The 18,187-nt window shown below is 33.9% G+C and overlaps 1 protein-coding gene across 1 annotated transcript in view; it reads left to right on the forward strand.

The window, feature by feature from the left end:
* Positions 1 to 1,639: 1,639 nt before the first annotated feature.
* LOC111596371 (mitogen-activated protein kinase-binding protein 1) overlaps positions 1,640 to 18,187 on the forward strand; it is a 59,727-nt gene continuing 43,179 nt past the window's right edge. Inside the window, exon 1 of the mRNA XM_023310569.2 lies at positions 1,640 to 2,502. The gene's annotated coding sequence lies outside the window, so the exon portion shown is untranslated. The remainder of the gene's footprint in view (positions 2,503 to 18,187) is intronic.

The raw sequence follows: 18,187 nt of genomic DNA on the forward strand, positions 1-18,187 counted from the left end.
TGAATAAAATATGAGGAATAGTTTGAAATAAATAAAATATAATAAAAAACTCAAGAACCGCTTTCGCAGTAAATAAAAAACTCAAATAAAAAATGCCCTTTTTGAACCCAAAGTCCTTTATGGCTCACATATAACACAAAAAGTGTTTGCGGCAGGCGAAAAAATAGCTAAAATTCAGTTATAACTGTACAGATAAGATTGTTAGCTAAACGAGACTTGAATTGCATTAAATACAATGAGCTTAAAACATAGAGTTTAAAAATGGAATATAAATAAATAATTTAAATATTCTTTATTGAAGATATTTTGCATATGTGAAACATAATAAAAACTCTGTCGTTGAGTTGATTACACGATGTATTTTTAGCGAGCTCTATAAGAGAAATATATATACACATATATATATAGTACATAAAATATGATTTATGAGCGTTAAGCAAGCATATTGTAAAACATCTCCTACGTAAGCAAATTTGTCTTCAGAATCATTCTTATCACAGTCGTTTTTCTTATCATCAACAGATAAAAGACGCTAGACGATCGAGAAGATGCTGCAAAAGAGAAGGACAGAGCTAGAGAGTGGGAGAGGGAGAGGGAGAGGAAGAGCAGCCGAACTTTATCCATTTCAAAAATATTACGCAAAAACTTTATACGAGAGTAGATAGACTTTGCTTTTGAGCTTAAAGAGCTCTCGACTTATGTAAATGTATTCCTAGCTGGGTAAAAATGACTTATATATGATTAGTGCTGAAAGTATTAACTATTTACTTTTAAGTTGAGATTTGAACTGACGTATTTTATAAAGTAAATAATAAATAAACTATTTGTTGTCATGGATTACTTAACTAAAATGTTAGATGTATTGCAATTTGTCTTGAATTCCAAATTAATATTCAATTTCTGAAATTTTATATAAACTTTATTTATGTCATAAGATTTGAATTTATCTAAGATTTGAAGTACGAGCCAAAGGATCGAGTAACGTGCGCTAACAGCGACGCAAAAATGCTCGATTATCGATAATAATTGACAGAGCCCATAGTCAACTAAAGATTTTGTCATCAATATGCTTACATTTCAATTGTTAGTAGATTGCTTGTTTAGCAACCTCATACGCTTGCATATCATACACATTAATGTGCTCGTTAACAATTTATAATTCATGTATTTATAATTTAATGTATTTAAGGCATAAGCTTGTGAGTAAAGCACCATCTATTTTTCAAAATGTACACTTATATTTGCGTGTTTTATGCATATCGTTCAGCTTTTGACATGCCACACCATGTCGGTTGTGCCGCAGGCCGCCGCGTCTTGAAAATACCTTAGTCATCTGGCGTCTCATTGAAGAAACACGGCTCGTGCTTATAGTGTTGAGCTTTTGCATGACTTTTGAAGAAGGTGATCAAATATAACTAAATAATAAAATTAAGTGAAAGAGGACTTCAAACTTGTCTTTCTTTTGAATATAAGTCGTTTTATAACAGCCCATAATCACATTTCATTTTCTTTTAATGAACACATTTCTCCGACTTCAAAATGACCTAAAAATACCAGAATATCACTGGGCTGTTGCAAATTGCTAGTATTTTTTATAGTTGGCATTTATAGATATACGTGATACGGGCATATTTGGTTTGTTGTTAATAGTTGTTGTTGTTTTGACGCCGAAGAATCAGCACGTCGGGACACGGCTGCTTAAAAGATATTATTAATTACGAGAAAAAGTGTATGCAAAGGCGACAAAACGCTAGATAAGAGGCCATTAAGCATTATCTTAGCGTGGAAAGCAAACACGGTCCCGCGATTAGATAGAAATTATATCAAAATAAAGTCGACTAAAATGTGCTGCAGCAACAGAAGCCATCAATGTCGCCGCGTGCAAAAAAAGCAAAATAAATAAAATAAGAAATTTACAAAGAAAAAGAGTATGAAAGCAAAGTGCCAGGTGCCAGCGTCCGCATCGTTTGTTTGTCTCTCATGTCTGCGCTTCGTGTCGCGTGTTTGTGTGCGTGTCAGAGTATTTGATAGTGGTAGCTGCGGTAACTGTGTGCGTGTGTGTGAGCTCTTGTAAATGCACCTGCCAGCCTGCCTTGGAGAACTTGCAGCCCCACGCCTCGCGCCGCCCCAAGTTCAGACTGCAACATCAACAAGAAATTTCGCTGACCAGCGCCGCGTGTGTTTGTATGAAAATGTCATTGTCAGTGGCGACGCTGACGCTGACGTCGCTGTTGAATAAAGATAAAAGATAAAAATAAAATCAAATAAGAGTGAATCAAAACGACGTCGTCAGTACGTGTGTGCGTGAGTAAGTGTGTATAAGAGAGCAGAGAGCGCGCTTCATTAATCCGTCTAGCTGTTGTTACTGCTATTACTAAAGCTGACGTTGACGTCGACGTCTTAGACCGCAGCAGCATCGAACACACAGTTGCCATTCGATTTAACGTCCAGCCCACATTCAAATTTCTGTGCCTGCAACAAGGTAGAAAAAAAGTAAACGAGGTGAGTGTACGAGTACCGTTAATTGGCGCATTTCTGACACAGTTTCTCTTAATCAATGGGGTTGAAAATTCCTATGGATGCTGTTCCAAGGCTGGCTCGATGTGCCGAAATTTCTGTCAAGCTGCTCTATGGGGGCCTTAGTCGGTTTGGGGGTGGTTTTTTGGTGTGCCAGCGCTCAGCTGACATGTATGTACATGTACGTGAGCATGTATGTGTATACGCATACGCATCTTTGGAAGCCAAGTGTACATGTGGCTGCATAAATATATATGTTTGTGCACACACACACAAACGCGCACGAAGCTGTGTGACTTCGAGTGCGGACTTTGTGCTTTGAAGGCCATTTGCGGCATTTATTTCTGCGCAAGCAACAACCGTTAGAAGAGGCTCGCAACCAGTAAAACAACATTTGCCCATTAGAGCTCTGAGTTTTATGGGCGCCCACAACAAAATCGTCACTTGAATCAATATTTTTTATTTTTGTTTTTAATTTTTACATTGTTGCAATGAACTTGACCCAAAGGCAAACCTTCAACAGAGTACGAGACGCGCCTGAATGTCTAATTGGAATTGAATTAAAATTCTAAGACGTCTCATAATTACTCAGGCAATGAACATATATCACAGACTTTATAGCTCAGATCTGTTCATTAATCACAATGACTATATTTTTACCTCACCTTGCCTTTTCTAATGCATTACTAAAGATAGACAAGTCGGCACATGTTTTCCTCATTCTCTTATACACAACTCTTATAAGAAACTAGTTGCTTGAAACGCAGTATAAGAAAGTGGCGTAGAGCACAGATGAAACATCCATTTCTTATTTTAAGATGTGTGTGTGGCTTAATATATATGCACAATGTACTGTATATATGTATTATTTTTTTGTAGAATTTTTTTTATATAATAAACTTCATTTTTTTCTTCTATATTTTCTACCACGATCGCTTAAAGAGAGGAGAAGAGAGAAAGAGCGCGGGCGTCCGGCATATTGGCCATGACAGGTGGATTGTTCTGTGATTTTCTGTTCTTTCTGTTTGCTTTTTACGTCTTTTTCTTTTTATTCTTCTATTTCGCTGCTGTGCACAGATTTCGTTTTCATTTACTCTCTGCGCGTCGGCATTTTGTTTGTTTACTATACCCTTGCCATGAGCCTATTAGTTTCTGTAGAAAACTTGTGCAATATATGAAGACTAGAAAAAATTGTAAACTATTTTGATGTAAGCTATTAAAATTAGTCGATATACACACATATTTTATGCATATTTTGTATGTACAATATGTAGGTATATATACATGTATAAATATGTCTGATAAGACTGCTCATTTCTTTGCAGGGCATTCAATATTCAACAAGTCGTTAAAACTGGTTCTTTTTCATCTTCTACGTTCTCTTTAGCTACCTGAATAGCTTGGTTTTTGTTCCACATGTTCATTCGCACCTATTTACTGACAAACACGTAGACGTTTCGAGTCCACTTTTACCTGTCACAACACCTGTATAATCCTGTTCCTTAAATGATCTTTTCAAACATTTCATATAAAAATTATTAACAATTTTTAAGAATTTTTTGAGTTTTATCTCTAAGCGTTTCCTGAGATCGTTTGAGATCTTAAATCTGCCTTGACTCGCCGCTAAATGTAGTTCTCTCAAGTTACAAGTCATTTCATACTTATTTAGCGCTCAAATTAAACTTGGAATTGACAGAGCAGCTCTGAAAAGAGTCAAGTCAGAGCTATGGCCAGCTTAAACACTAAAAGCGACAATTAAACGACAAATATATGTGATGATTAGTTGAAGCAGTTCCCACGATTCTACATGAGCAGAGACTTACAATAGAAAGTGGGTCTCGAGCAGAGGAACTCTAATTTCATATAAGGCATATAGCAGAATAAGGGGAGCATAGAAGACATGTCAAAAATCATGGAATCATCATCATGGAGCTTGAAAATTTGACAGTTTAGTTACTGCAGACTCGCTCTTGAGACTATTTTGGAGTATTACGTAGTCGGTGCTGTGGGATTGCGACATTCTTATTTGTTTTCTTTTTACATTTTTGCATAAGTTCAATGCTGGATCATAGTTTTCTGTCAGTTTGAGATTGAATGTTGTGCATAATCTAGGCGCAAGGTCATAGCTCTTACATTTGATTCAATTTGGCTCAGAATGGGAGGGAGGTTCACAATAACCTTAATATTATGCATCTGTCTATAGTATACAGAATGAAACAGTATCAAATTTAAGACTGTGAACGTGTGCACGTGCCATGCACATGCTTTGGCTTTTATAGACTCTAAATAATGTAAGCAGGCATAGACGAACATCAACAAATAGTTTGCAAATTGCAAGCCAAACAGTTTGAGCCAGACAGACAAAAAAAAAGGAAGGAAAAGGCAAATGGCAAAACGAAATTCCAATTCAATTCAGTTTCAAAATAAAGTATGTGAGCTGCGGCTATATCAAGGGAACTCGCCCGACTTCAAGATAAAAGCATTGCACATTTTCTCTCCCAAGGGCAGCTCTCTCTCTCTTCTCTCTCTTTCGCTCTCTCAGTCTTTGTTGTTTTATAAATTTGCAATGTGCGGTGCATAGCTATAAACAAGCTGCCGCCTGAGTTGTGTCTGCAACAAGGTGCAACAGCATTCCTAAAAGGTTCCACTCTGCTCTCTCTTTCTCTCTCGCTGTTCGCTACCTTTTGAATGAAAGCTTGTGTGCTGAGGTTTTTTACTGCTGCCACTGCATCGCACATTGTCTGCCTTTTACTGTCGCTGCTGCTGCTGCTGTTGCTTCTGTGCCTTCTTCTTGTCTGACACTAAACAGTATGACTAAGCGAGGGTTGTCTCCAATGTTTGCTTTGCTCTATGTTCTGTATGAATCAATGTTTGCTTTGTTGGATTTATTATGAATAGATTTTTCTTGTTAATAATGAAAATATTTTAGTTTTTCAAAATCTCTAACATTTACCAAATTTTGGGTTCATTGTTTAAGGCCAGTTTAAAGTCTGCAAAGTAAGAGCTTCCATCCACCTTGACCCGTTTTAATCAAAAAGCTTTTCAAGCTCACATGTTTTTTGCTCAGTGTAAACATACATTTGTACACAAATACACACACGCACACCCATGTGAGCGAAGTTAGTGGAAAACTCTACTTAATGATGTTTGCTTCTGGCTCGTGAAGCGCAGACTTCTTGCTGCCTCACTTCTGGGTTTGTTTTCCCACACCATGTTCTCTCCAGTAATAATAACAACAACAACCACGCCCTTTCGGGGGCTGGGCAGGTTTGCCCTCTGTCTTAGTTTTTGGCCTGGGGCCGAACCTCTCCTACCCGCAGCTTTCTTTTCAATTGTTTTTGCAACTTGCTTTGGCTTAATGTGGGAGTACAAACGGCTTTTTCTGCTCACACACATCTTAGCACAGTAACAAGGTCACAATTTTCCACAACACTCAATCTAAGTCGCAATGCACAGAAATAAGAAAGAATGTGTTTCATATTCTAAGAATTGAGCAGGTTTCAAATTAATTTGTAATTATTTTTATATATTTATTTATTCATATTTACATGTTTGTTTGAATATAACTTTGTATGAATATGAATATATATTTATTTGTATATTTAAATTTTATACATGATCAGACTTTATGTATTGCGAATAAAGTGCGCAAAGAGAGTCTTAATTGTACCGGTTTGTACTTAGAATTTCCTCCCTATCCTTTCTCCTTTCCTCTAACTGAGTGAGTTTTTATAGTTTTGATTTGCAAAACAAAAATTCAATTGAAATATTTGTTCCTTCATATTTCTATTATTTTCAACTGTCTGTCATTTGTGTTTACGGTCAGCAAGCACTAAGATTTAGGTTCTCTAATATCTCTCATTATGTTATATATACATTGTATACGTGCTTTGCTGAGCTAACTGGCTTTCGTTCAGCTCAACTGTGAAAAGTATCTAGCTACATTGCAGCACTTATTTCATCACTTAAGTAATTGCTTAAAAAAAAAACAAGTGAGAGCGATCTAGATGGATTGCTCGACTAGTAAATACCCCGAAACATAATATTTTAGACTTCTTGGTGCCTTCTGGGCTTGTTGCTTCCCACTATAAGAAAATAAGAAAATAATGAAATTTCAGGACATAATCCTATAACAATATGCTTTTCATTTCTAGCTGCAATAGAATACGGAATGAAAAATTATAAAATTATACTTAGTAAGCTATATAGGAATATTAAATATAAATAATATAAAATGTTTATGCAATGTATATTTATATATATATTTATATATATATTATATATATATATATTATCTGCCAGGGAGACACACTTTAATGCAATCACTATACACCTTCTATGCTTTTTCAGTGGGTATAATAAAAATGTAATGCTTTATAACTTGCCAAATGTGTCGTAGTAGGCAGCATTTCGAGTAAATACTTTTTTGTTTGAAGGGGAAAATAAAAAATGAAATAAATTGTTGCGCAGTGTGTCATAAGCTATTATAAGGCGAATCGGGATTCCGATTGGACTGAAATTGGCAATGGGACCAGTTAGGCAGCTGCCAAGATTTCGTTCGTCTCGCTGTGCGACAATGAACTACTCAGCAGTGCTTAAGAGGAAGTCTTTTATATGGTTCGCAGTCTTTTGTCTATGTATATATAAATTACAATTACATACAAAGTCTTTTTGAGTGCGATATATGAACAGTTTGCCCTGCCTTAGTCTAAAATCCTTTGCCTGTTAGAAATGCTGACAATTTAAGCTGCTTAGCTTTCAAGTGTTATATATTATGAATTAGTTTACTATCTCTGCAAGCATAATTTTAAATATTTTTTTGTTTTAACTTTCACAAACATTTGGCCAAACATTAATTTGTCTGATATTCGATAACAGCTGCGAAAAGTTTGTCAGTTACTTTGAGATTGTTGTTGCTGGCAAAGTGCCAGTAGAAGCGCGAGTTAAATTTTATATTATATGGAGTTTATTGTTTAAAATGTTACATTATTTGATTACAATCTATATTCAAAGAATTTTTTAAAAAATATAATGAAAAGCAATTTCGTACATTATTTTTTGCGTAAATACTAAATTTATGTTTTAATGTTCAGTGATTATTCAGTTATATAAATAAAATAAAAATAAACTAAAAATAGCATAACTCTGTTTCCAGCTATTCTAATATAAAAGAGGTAAAAACCCCCATTTGTTAGCAAATCTTCATTAATAACTGAGATATCTATGACTCAATTATACTTACTGACTAGCTGTCATACGTTGTTTCAGCCTTGTCTTGCTCTCTATGAGAAATCAGCTGATTTTGGAAGGGACTTTAATTGTAGCCGACTCATTGGGTTTTCCTGCTTTCAGATACCGCAGAAGCATCGAAAGCGTATAGTCTAATTTCTATTCTGAGTTACTTTGCGAATTCATTCGAATGAAAATAACTTGCTAAAATGTTTTTTAGTAGTGCAAACAATTTGTCTTGTATCTTATCTGCCAGAGTCGTTTGTAATGTACTTAACTTACTTAGGCTCGACAGAGCGAAAAATCGTGCAAATAATGATATAATTAAAGCGTATATATATAAATATAAATATATATAAATTATTAAATAAATGTAATATATATTTATATATATATATATATATATATATATCTATATATATATATATATATATATATATATATATATATATATATATATATATATATATATATATATATATATATATATATATATATATATGTATTTATATAAATATTAAATCTTAATATTTTAACTTGATTACAAAATATTGATTCATGGTTTTTCTTTCATCTTTTTGTTGTTTTTGCAATTTATCTTCGTTGTTTCTGCTTTAAGGCTTTTCTTTCTATACTTGAAATGCTTTTCGCCTAATTAGTATTAGTTTTCTTTTTGCTTTACCTTATGTGCGTCATTGATTTTTGTTGTTGTTTGCTACGCTTGAGGTTTTAATACCCTATATCCATTGTTACGGGCATGCTGGTTTAATAGCAATGTGTTTGGCTGTTTGTGAGAAGACGAAGGCATTTTTACTTCATTAACTTTTCGTTTTTAGCTTTAATACCCAACTGGATACTGTCAAATGGTAAAAAGAACAACGAATGATCCAGGTGAGAGAAGACGACTATCATATACTCTTTGAACCAGTTCAAATAGGCATCGTAATATATATATTCGCTGATTCAATGGTATCTAATAGTCGGTCACTCTTGGCACTCTTGGCATTGGCGGTTTCTGCCTTTTCTTTGTTCTTTATAAATCAATCTGAACAGTCTGTTTTGCTAAACGAACACACCTGAAAAAAAAAATTAGTGAAAATTTGCTAACAGTGCTTGGCACTAATATACTCTGCACCAAAGGCTTAAGTACCTTAACATATGTTTGTATGTATAGTATATAGTTCAGTCCAGTAGTAGAGAAATACATTTGTATCTTTCAGCCACTGTCTATGACTACTGGCTTATAAGAATTTTGAAAACTGTTTTTTGGCTTTGAGCAAAGCTTATTGATCATTATATTGGCAATATTTGATTAATATCATATGCCTGCAGTCAAAATTTACTATTTATGATCACTACGTATTGTTATGGACCACATTAGTGAAAGGGTATTTAGTGTTTGTTCTTTGTTGAATTAAAAATAAATAAGTAAAGGCTGGAATTAACGGAAAATGTCAATTAAACGGAGTCAAACAAATTGTATTCTGGCATTGCCACTGAATGTTTTGTTGCACTGTCTTTTCGGCTGTTGATTATTGTCAAATGAAACGGAACCACTGGTTCAAAATTGCTGTTTCCTCCCTTGCAACCGCTATTCCAAATTTGTCAGCATTCAGTCGTAGTCTCAGTCTCAGTATCTGAGCTGTTGCCCCGCTCGTCGCTCGTTATTGTTCGTTCATTTTGAGTGACCCCAAACAATAAAGCAATGTACTTCCTTTTGTTATTGTGTTAACTCTTTCCAGTCAGCTTCATTGTTGTCTTTTGGTTGTCTGGTTATGTCAATTTAAGTTTTACACAATACTAAAATACTGGAAATAAAGCAAAAAAAAAGCTCAAAGAATATGAGAAGAGCCAAAATGAAAATTGCTCAACTTTGACTCGAAGTTAAAAGTTTATTGAACTCAAAACATAACTTACCACCATGTTAAATTTCTAGCTTGAACACGTGTTTCATCGCCTGATAGATTATTAAAAAACCTTTTGAGTATTTTGTATTTATATGCTTAGTTTTAAGCTAGTGCAGACCTTGGCTGAACTTATTAGACTATGCATATATATTAATTACATTTAAAAACGTTCTATTTGAAAATGGTTGCTTGAGGTCTAGATTTGACTGAATTTCCTTATGTATGTATGCATACAAAGTTCTAACAGACCAAAACGCAATTTAACTGATAGAATCGGTGATAGAACAGAGTTCGAGTTCTGCCATGCCAAAGTGTTAATTGGAATGTGTATACCGAAAACTATTTTAGGCATTCGAAAAAAGTTCTCAATTAACAAATTACAAAAACAAGGCAACTTGAGATAAATAATTAAACTGTTAAAAACTGATTCCGACTCAAAATAAACAAATTTCAAAAATAAATTTAGTTTAATTGCAATTGCACTTCAGATTAAATGCCCTCCCTGAAAAGGTGCTTACAAGCACGAATCGAATTAGCCGACTTCTATATAATTAATGGCCCAGCTAGGTCAGAGACCCACCCACTCACTCAATTAAAGAAATATAGCTGGACGAGAAAGGAGAAAGGAATGGAAATGAAATTGCATTTGCACGTTAAGAAATGGCATTTGCAAGCACATAGGTGCTAGTTGGCCAAGTGAGTGTCACGCGACGGTTTAGCCAAATCGAAAAGCAATCTCATCGCATCAGCTTATAGCTAATTGGCCCTTTGACCTAGGCCAATTAGCGGCAATTGCGCAGAGTAGCCGCCAATGATATTACTCCCCCTCCTCCTCCAGCTGCAACTTTTACTAATTCGTTTCACAGATTTTCCAACTAGCCAAAATAGAAAGTCGTTAATTTGTTGTAATAAAAACCGAATTGAAGATGCTCTTACTTGTAGTGAAAGTGAAAGAATTATTTTAGTTTTATTTTTCGTGCAAAGGTTTTTGTTGTTGCCCTTAATCACAACTTGTTTGTAAACAAATATTAGGTAATACACGTAGTAAGTAATAAATCTATTTGCCGTGTGTTTGTATGATATCATTTACGTTTTTGCGGAAGCAACCTCAAAATACTTTCAAAACATTCCATAATTGTTTTCTTTCACATTTTCTTATTCACATGCCGCAGTTTTATAATATTTGTTTATGTTTACAAGTTTTTTCAAATTTTTTTTAATTGTTTTCGCAAAATATATTTTTGGTATATCCGAACTTTTATTGCAGAATTCATGAATTTATTTCTTAAATAAAAATGTACTCTAATATACCAAAATGGTAATTTTAAACTGTCGATTTGAAATAGTTTTCTAGATAAATATATTATATCGACCTAGCTAAAAATATATATAATAAATAATACGAAAAATTTTAAACTAATAATATAAAAATTAAAAAATTAGACACAGAAAAATCATATTATAATATAATAACGTAATAAAATAATTGAATTTCCTTTATCATTTTCAACTTATAATCAAAAATTACCCCGATTCGCCCACTCAAATATCACCGCTCTTACCTATAACCCCCGCAGTTATCTGAAAGTGAATGCCTGTGCAGCTTTGGCGTTTATTCACGCTTCGTGTAGGCCTTGTTAGCTGCAAATCAACGTTTGAGGGGCGTTCGTTGCGTCTCATTAGACGCAGCGACAACAAATTGTTTAACTTTTACCAGAGTCGGAGCTGCTTTTGTTGCTGATTTTTTGTGCAGCGTTTTTTTTCTTTTATGCTTTTTATACATTTTGTCGACTCAACACTCAACGCAGTCGCAGGCATATTATTGTTTTCACATATTTTGTGCGGTGGACACGTTTAGTTAATTTAGCTCTCGGCGCTTTGTTGTTATGCTTAACTTATGATTAGCGGTTTGTCATTGTCAACGCTGCGCTATTCATGCGGCTGTTTGTGCGTTAACATGAATTGAGTAAAAGCGATTGACCTCAGAACATTATCATCATCATCAGCAAACCAGACACACGCTCGGCACATCAATTGATTTGACTGGGCGACAGGTGACTCTGTTGGTTATTGGAAAAAGTGCAGATGTTATGATATATATATATAGTGGACTTTCCAATCCGAACGACCAGCGAAAGTTTCCACAGTTTTCACAGCCAACTAGGTGGACTGTAAGCGTACGAGCAAACGAGCGGGAGTTAAGTGCACGGAACAGGTCTCTTCATGTATTACCATAAATATTGTAAATATAAAAATGTTTGTCGCTCGCTTTACTTCCTATTGAGCATCTATAAGGAGAAAAGATCGCGCTAACATTGTGTATAAATATTCATAATTACGATCTAGAATGAGGATTATTTATATATAGGAATGCTTTGTTTGTGCATATGAAAGTCGATTTAATTTTGTTTCAATTTTGATAACTTCTGATATTTGCATAGGAAAATATTTTTGAAAAATCATTAATTTTCAATTACTTTTGTATTTATGAAACCAATTGTTTGTTTATAAAAACAAACTCTAAACAAATTTCAAATATGTTTTATTTGCCAAAATATATATAGAAATTTTGTATCTGATGTTCAAAACTTACGTAAACATGAAATTATGTTGCGTGGCCCAATAACCGAGCAAATTGAAACACGTAGTCGAACGCTTCGAAATACTCAAAGAAATTGTTCAATCTAACTAAAAGTTTGTTGCGTGTCCAATTGGCATTAATTCAATATCTGACAATTTATTTACCAAATACAAAATTATTATTTTGTACGAGTCGCGTATTGCAGGCAAATGTTTTCCGGCTCTTTCAATTACCTTGCCCTCGTCTGGCATTCGCATTGTGCATAATTGTTATTTGTTTGTATTTTTTCTCTATCGCTCGTTTTTTTCCTTTTTTCTCTTTGGTCATTAATGAATTTGTTTGGGTGCGCTAAATGGGCAACTTTAACACTTGACGCTTTACTTATTTGTACTGTACTATTTTTGGGGTAGTTTGATTATATTTTTGTGTTTGTAAATTCAGATTATCTGTCAAATTGCTAACATAATCTGAACAAGGTAAAGGGAAATATTTAGTGATAGAATTAACTTGTAACTAAAATTTAATTATGATTTTTACATCTAAATTAAACACAATTAATACTGCCAACAGGGTATGAGGCTGTTAGCTCAGTTCGTATTAAATAAAATAACCCCGAGCTCTATCCGACTTACTCGCTTGTTATGTAGTTTTAAGCAATTTTGAATTCCTGCTTGTAATGTCTCATTAAGAAAGAGAATTCATCACTGAATCGTGTTGACAGGGCAAAAAGCTAACTAATGTGAACACAAGCTCGCAATTGCCAAATGTCTAACAATGCATCAATAATACATTTTAGTTGTTTGTTGTTGCCATAAGCAGGCATTCGTGTGACTACTGAGCTGGCTAAACGATACTTTTTTGTTTTTTGATAGCATTTTGAACAGCCTTACTTTCTAGCCATAAAATGTAAAATCACCATAGAAAGTCAGTCCGGAGGCATAATGAGAAATGTAATAATACGCGCTGCTCAATTTGGCGCCGAGGAAGGTCAATTTCGCATATGCTTTGGCGTTAAAAACATGTCCGAAAGGTAAACCGGTTTTGTTTCTTTGTGCTGATTGCGATTGGAAAAGAAGGAAAAGAATTATGAATGCAGCTTTCAGATGAAAGCCATTTCGATTATGACAGCCAGACGTTCAAAAAATCTTTGTTAAGATCAATGCATATACATATGCATATACATATAAAGTATGTATGTAGTACATATGTATTTGGTGTGTATTTTTTAGTCTTAAATCCATTATTGCAGCAGTCTCTTATTTTTGCATGCAATGTGTAATGTGTTTATGGTTCGACTCATTAAGCTCGTGATTCATTAATGGAAGCCAAAAAAAATTGAAATAAAGTCGAACCACATTTTCCTATGATTTCATAATGCTTTGTTTGCTACAGTGTATTGAGTATATTTATTTTTGTTTCTTTTCATAATAGTAGAATGAATAGTTAATGTATTTGGGGCAAGAAAGTCGATTGAATATTCAAGATCTCAGCCAAAGCGTATGTAAATAGGGAACTGATCTCTCTGGATTACACAAATTTGTAATTTAAGATCAGGTGAATTAGCTTCCTTTCAATTTGTAATGTTTTCAAACATATCTTCTCATGAATTATCTAACGTCTCAATCTCTAAATATATTTCTTCAATTTCCCTTACATGACAAAACAACTTCACTTTGATCATGCTTTCTTCATACTATTACCAGAGTATTGCACCGTCACTTGCAGCTTTGTTAATATTTCCGTTCATTTGCTGAAACAGATAAGCTAATGAAAGGTAAATGTATAACAATGACTGCTAATCGTGTGAATGGCAAAAAAAATTAGGTCAATTTATACAGACTGAATATGCAAATAAAGAGAGAATAAACAAATTGAGGGGCACATGGGAGTATGCTGAGAGAGTGCTATAAAAGTAAGATACTGAAGATCGCTGATTTCAATCGAGATCTTAAAGTTGTAGCTTACGCATAAGTATTGAAAGTATAAATTATACATATTTTTAATCTATTTCTTTTCTTATATTTTCAGGTAAGCGCGACTGACAAATATCTGAACCTCTTCACTTGCCTTCGGATATACAAGATAGTTAGAATATTAAAGGTTATATAGATATACTACAGATATACGTAGATATACTACTGCTTCGATTGACTAACCACTTGACCATTCAGATTCACTCAATATTTCCATTTGTAGAGATCTGATTTAACAGAAGAAAATTATTTTTATTAAAGATATTTATAAAACTGAAGCTAAATTTTAATACTAAACTATATTACTACACTAATGCCATATTATATACATATTATAGCTATAGGCAACATGTATGTAGGTTATCGTATAACAAACGCCGATTTGTAAATGGTTTTCCTGAAAATAAATCCCATATTAATGCTAAGACTATTTAATTAAAATTATTAATCTTGAACTGTAGGGAGTGTCCTACTAAAAATACCCTGAAGCCAGATCAGAGCTACTGCTCTAGTTCATAATCAATCACTTGCTTCATTATTTTTGGGAAATAGATACAGTTTCTAATTGTTGGATAGTTCGTTAAACCTTAAACAACAAAATTGAAGCAATTTGCACAAAAACTATTTGACAACACAGCGTTGCCAAGGGTTGGTTAGGTGACAGACAGTCGAAGTCATAGACGCAGTCATAGTCGCAGTCTTGCCAACCGGACATGCAACTTCATAAATACAAACTCATAAAATGTGGCGGGTGGTTGCTATTTGGAGCATATCGCATATCCCAGAACAGACATTTGGGGAAAATGCCGCTCCCTATTTGGCAACAGAACTGTGCAGAGTGCGTGGCCGCGCCCATTTAATGTTAGACTGACTATGTTCTTCATGCGCCATGGTCTGCTCAAATAGTTTTTATGCTCGACTCCGGATGCATAAGGCTTTTGACTGTGTGAGCTTGAGTTATTTACATTTGTCATTTGACACTCCTTTCCGCTGTTGGCCATAACTGTGTGATATATCTGAAAAAGTTTGGCTGCTTAATCAAAATAACTATAAAGCTAATAGAAATAACTATGAGTTTAGAAAACAGCGAAAGAGATTTGAATTTGGTTTCAGTTGCTTTCGAGTTCTTCTGCCCTTACTAACTCCATCATCGATTAAACATGTTACGATGTGCTATTTTAGCCGGCATTGCACGGCTGTAGCTGCAGCCGCAGCTGTGTAATTTAATGTATACGTTTTTCTTAGAATGAAATGAGATTTTATTAAATTTACTATGGAATTAAGTAAATATAAATAAAATTAGCTAAACCTGTTTTGGCTAATATGTTTAGTTTAGTTTGGAATGTGATTAAATTTGTAGCTTTGTCTTTATTTCATTTGTTCATTTGAGTCGCTTTTTGTTAGGCTCAAAGTTTGCGAACAACATAAATGGTCAGCTCAAATGACATCAAGTAAAGTATATATTTAATATATATATATTTATGTATTTTTTTGACCATTTGTTCAATTAGATTCAGCTGTTTTTGTAGTTGACTATCTTACAGTAATTTCATATATATATACTTAGATTTATCATAATTTATGGTAGCCACTGTAGCCAATTGTGTGTTGTTGTTGTTGTTGTTTCTAATGTTCTTTGCTGGCTAGAAAGTTTGTCAACTGCATAATTTTTATTACTTACGGTTTTATATTGATAAAACAGACAAAGTGAAAAAAGTTCAACCCTTAGAAGACCTCAGAATGTTTTTATTGAAAGTGCACGACTAGTTGATACTCTGTAGCTATATAGCTGTGTGACTATATACGTTTGTGTTTCTGTACTTACACTCTGTACGCAGTTGCATCATGCCAGAAACATTACTGACAGAAAGAAAACAATTGATTTTCCTTGCAATTGAAAGCTTTATATATTTGAAAACTAATATATGAAATATATATCGGATTAGATTTGCTTTAAAACAGCTGTGCATATTTGCATTGATGAGGTAACAAAAAAAGCAAAACTTTAATACTGTTTGTGAAGTCCGAAATGTGATCTTTATCATGCAACTAACCGTCATTTTAACAGTTAATGAATATACCTTGCTTAACTTGTTTGCTGTGTGGTCAGAAGAAGTCGACTTCTGACAGCTCTAAAAAGAAAGTAAATAATTTTAGCTTGGCATGATTTTTTAACGAAATGCTTTCATTTTTAATACTTTATTGTTTATAATATATTCGCATTTGATATTTATGCATAAATAGTGTATATTCTAGCTGGTTAAGCTCTTTTCTTAGTTCAGAGCTTGGTGCTTCCTTTGTTGCTTTTATTGAGCAGCGTTTCGGTTAAATTAATGACTCAATTCTCTCGTATGAATTCTGTTGGCTGTCATTATTTATGCCCGTTTCCTGGACTCAACTTTCTTCTTTTACCGTTTTTTTTTTTTTGCCCATCGAATCATCAAAAATTATTCTACAAAAGAAGCAGCCAGCTGGCAATGCTTTTTGCTGTTTGCTGTTTTCTTTTTGGTTTTTAGTTTTTGCCTTTTTAACAGTTTTTGCTATTTTTGACATTTCTCGTTGTTGTTAAATTCTACGTGCAAATTGACAGAGCGCGATTTATGTATTATTTGTTTTTGTTTTGTGGCTTTCCTCTTTATTAAGAATGTAGAATATGAAGCTCTAAGCCCTAGTGTCAAGCGCTTAGCATGTGCACATGACTGGAAACGAGGTTAAACCCCGAAAAGAAACCTTTCTTCTCTGCCTTTTTTACTGACAATTGCACAATTTTGTAAATATTTTCGTTTTTATTAAATTATGCGAAATTTGGTGAAATTGGGGCGTTTTTAGTTGGTCATAGTTTTATGATGAAATGCCGAAAATACTTATGGAAAGAATTTTGTAAGCATTTTTTTTACTTGCAATAAAGAATGATACTGTTTTTACTGCTTCACAAAGCTAAAAGAGTATATAAATATACAAATCTGACAACACAAAATGCTTAAAGCATGATTTAAAGTTTGACTGAAATAAAAAAAAAAATCCTCATAATTGTCATGAACGAGTATTAGACAGCCAATTAAAGTCCAACTGAATCATTCTCAACCCCTTTTAAATATGCCCCTATGGATGGTAGTTAGACTGACATGTTCAGGGTATCTTGTAGTCGTATGTTGCTAGTTCTTAAACGTTTCGTATTGGTTTTTTCTGATAAAAAATTCTTTGAGTCAAGTTTTATACAAAAATCACAAACTAATTTTATTTTACTGTTTCGAAGGTTGCCTGGATGGAATAAACAAGTATTCAGAATTGCGTATCTGCCGTGACCCAAAAGCCATGAAATGCAAACGCCGCTGACCTTCACTTAGACACGGTTCAAATCTCTCGCAACAGCCACTTAAACTTTATGTTTTTCTACTTTTTCGTTGTTGTTTTTGTAAGCCACCAATGATCAGTGAAGCTTTGAAGCGACGGCAATCGATCGAACCGAAAACTTAATTATTATTTGTGCACGCATTTAAATGGACTTTTGTCTTTTTTTCTGTTTAAGCAGCCCACACGCAGCTGCCATTAAAGCCGGAGACAACCAATCCATCAACAATTTGTTGAGATATTGCAAGCGTCAAACGGCATTCGTTCATTGATCGCTAAGCGACGACCCTCAAAGGGGGTCAAGTAGCTTAAGTTGAGGTATTTTTACGAAATTATATAGAGGTGTCAGGTTTTAGGCTTTAAATTAATATTAAGAAAATTATTTTAAGCTGTAGGCCTACTTAGCTATCCACATCTCTCAGTTATAGTCAGTCAGAGATTTTTCCAAATTATACGAAATTAATTTCATATGTGTTGTCAGATCAAATATCTATGTACTGATTGATATATTTTGATATATTAGCTGCTACTTTAATAATAAAAACTGAAAATTCTTACCGTCTGCCAATTAAATGCAGTTGATTAAAAATGCTTAAAAGACGTCTTTGTCTTATTTAGCAGCACACAAA

This window comes from Drosophila hydei, unplaced genomic scaffold, assembly GCF_003285905.1.
Source record: "Drosophila hydei strain 15085-1641.00,03,60 unplaced genomic scaffold, DhydRS2 tig00008116-arrow-pilon, whole genome shotgun sequence".
Taxonomy (NCBI): Eukaryota; Metazoa; Arthropoda; class Insecta; order Diptera; family Drosophilidae; genus Drosophila; species Drosophila hydei.